We start from the raw sequence: 2,851 nt of genomic DNA, 5'->3' as shown, positions 1-2,851 counted from the left end.
GTCAATATATTAAAATTAAAAATTACAAAATATATGCACTGATTTGCACATGATATGAAAATTTATAAAATAAGTAAATAATATCTAAATTAAAACATCACTTGCATAAAATCATAATTTTAACTTGCATTATTGCAAGTTGAAGTAGATACTTGCGCCTACGTTTTACTTAACAATATGTCAGTAAAATCATAATCTCAACTTACCCTGTTTGTAAGTTAAAGTAAATAATTGCACTTACGTGCATTCATTGCCTCACTTGCACACCTTGTGCAAGTTGTGGTAAAAGGTTGAAGTATTATGGTTACTTGAATCAAGGTAAAAATATTGATCTCACTTTCACCTATCTAAGTTGAAATAAAATTTATTTAACCTACAGTTGCACTATGCAAGTTAGGTAAAAAATAATTTTTTTGTTAGCTTGTATGGTATGACACTCTCAACATCCACTTATAAGCTATCTTCTATAGAGATTAAAAATAAGGTATAGTGGCTGAAGTTACATGTATACATGGCAACCATTAAATCAAAGTAACATTGATGCTGAAATAACTTCTATACTTAAAGAAAAAGTTTTATTAGTCTATAAAAGAGGAAGCTACATGAGCTTTGTGGATAAAGGAGTTGAAGACAAAGGGGCTAACCAATTCTATAACCTTCTTTTATCTTTCTTTCTCTTTTTACTTCCTCTTTTCTCACTTTATATTTTCGATAATTATATGTTGTTGTAAAGACAAAGTGTTCCTAAATAAAGTTTTAAAAATTTTCAATGTCTTTTGTTGAGTAATGAAAAAAATATTCAATACTCTAGTTTGATGCACATGTTTGGACATTCGCCGGCCGCTCATCTCTTTTAAAGAAAAAAAACAAGAGTTTGAAAATCAAGTTGGTATTGGCAAACCAACTAAATGATACCAATATTTTACATGATTTCACATATGATGACCCTTTCACTAGAAGCAAAGCAAGGGTTGCATTAACAATATTTGATAACCTGAAAATTTTGGTTCATAAGTCAAATACTTCACCAAAAAAGTGGATGCTAAAAAGTTTCTTCTCAGCAAAAAATGAGATACCCAAAGGCTCTCTTGCAAAGAAAATCCCGAAAGGCTCCTTTTGCCAAAAAATAAAATGCCAAGAGACTTTCTTGCAAAGATGATGCCAAAAGACTCCTTTTCATTGAAAAATGAAATGTCGAAAGACTCTCATGCAAAGAGGATACCAAAAGGCTATTCCTTTACACAAAAAATGAGACGTTGAAAGACTTTTTGACAAAGATGATGTTGAAAGACTTCTCATTCCTACTAAAAGATGAGATGTCAAAAGACTATTGAAAATATGATGCTAAAAGAGGCTCCTACATGTTTTCAAATAAATGGATGTCAAAAGGTTTTCCTTCCATTTAGGAAAAGATGTCGAAAAATCTCTTTCTTAACATTAAAGAAGATAATGATTGAACTTTGGTAATTCTTAAGAATGTGTTATTTGATAAAGAGAACTCTAAAAAAGATATTTTTAATGCTTATTGTGTCTTTTGCGATGATGCAAGTAGAAAAACCAACATTTATGTTGTTGAAGATGACCACAAATTAGCCAAAGTTTATCAACATTTGTGTCGGCAAAGATGACATCAACTAGCCAAAGCTCTCCTAACACATGCATTGGTAAAGAGGACATCACTAACCATCCCACTACAAGGATGAGAGTCAATAACAATGATTGTTCTTATCACTATTGCTATATTTCTTGCCGCTATTGGTCTATAACAATTATATTTCTTGCTTATATGTCATCAACAAAAATGACCTATGTTGATAAATAACAATGACATTTATAGGTCACCATTAAAAGATGAACCAATACCATCTAAGAATCTCATCAAAACAAAAAATACTAATAGTGGTGAGGTAATCTATAACGACGAGATACTCTATAACAACGAGAACTCTGGCTCACCGTTATAGGTTACTTATAGGTTATAACATTTCTTCTCGTTGTTATAGTCTATAATGACCAGTATTAACTTGTCGTTGTAGGCTATAATATGGAGAATTACTCACCATTATAGACTTGCTATAACGAGACAAGGATTTTTCCTATAACGATGAGATAGAAAAGTTGTTGTTATAGGCTATAAACTTGCAAATTTAAAACTTAAAATTAGTTTAATTTTTTTTATATTAAAAAACTTGCAACTTAAATATACATTGAACAAAAACTTCATATACACTTCTAACATGCATCCTCAAACATTCAACTTCAAACATACATCCTCAAACATTCACTTCAAACATACGTTCAACAAAAACTTTAAATACACTTCAAAAAATATACATACACTTCAAAAATACAAACTCACTACATCGTCTCTAAGTCTGCAACAAAAACACTTCAAATACAAACCCTTTACACTCCCTACATCCTCTTCAAGCTTGTAACATACATATGCACTTCTAATATTCACATAAATCAACCTAGAAACAACAAATTAATTAAGAATCTATTAGATAAAACATATTTAACACTATACTATATAAAAAAAATAAACTTAGGAAATAAGAAACTTACCCTCGTATGATAATTCTGGAGGTATAAAGACGATCTACTAGTTTATAGAACACACTCGACGTCGGTTCTTATCTATATCTAGTTCAGTCTGTAAATAATAAATTAAGAATTTATTAGATTAAACATATTTAACACTATACTATATGAAAAAATAAACTTAGGGAATAAGAAACTTACTCTTATATGATATCTTTGGAGATACGAAGACGTACCGGGCTTGATAGTTACTGAAGCCTTTCGTTGTTTGATTTGCTTTTGATGCTAGAAAGTCAATCTGATTGTG

At 30.2% G+C, this 2,851-nt stretch overlaps 1 long non-coding RNA gene across 1 annotated transcript; it reads right to left on the bottom strand.

Moving 5' to 3' along the window:
* Nucleotides 1-2,303: 2,303 nt before the first annotated feature.
* LOC149835848 (uncharacterized) lies at nucleotides 2,304-2,851 on the bottom strand. The gene is made up of 3 exons (XR_016432659.1): nucleotides 2,746-2,851; nucleotides 2,569-2,656; nucleotides 2,304-2,474 (listed from the first exon to the last, which is right to left on the bottom strand). It is a non-coding gene; the product is annotated as an uncharacterized LOC149835848 (long non-coding RNA).

The sequence above is a fragment of the Nuphar pumila genome, chromosome 6 (genome assembly GCF_984573655.1).
Source record: "Nuphar pumila chromosome 6, dmNupPumi1.hap1.1, whole genome shotgun sequence".
NCBI lineage: Eukaryota > Viridiplantae > Streptophyta > Magnoliopsida > Nymphaeales > Nymphaeaceae > Nuphar > Nuphar pumila.
The sequence above is the reverse complement of the archived record's forward strand: the minus strand, read 5'-3'. Positions and strand labels throughout refer to the sequence as shown.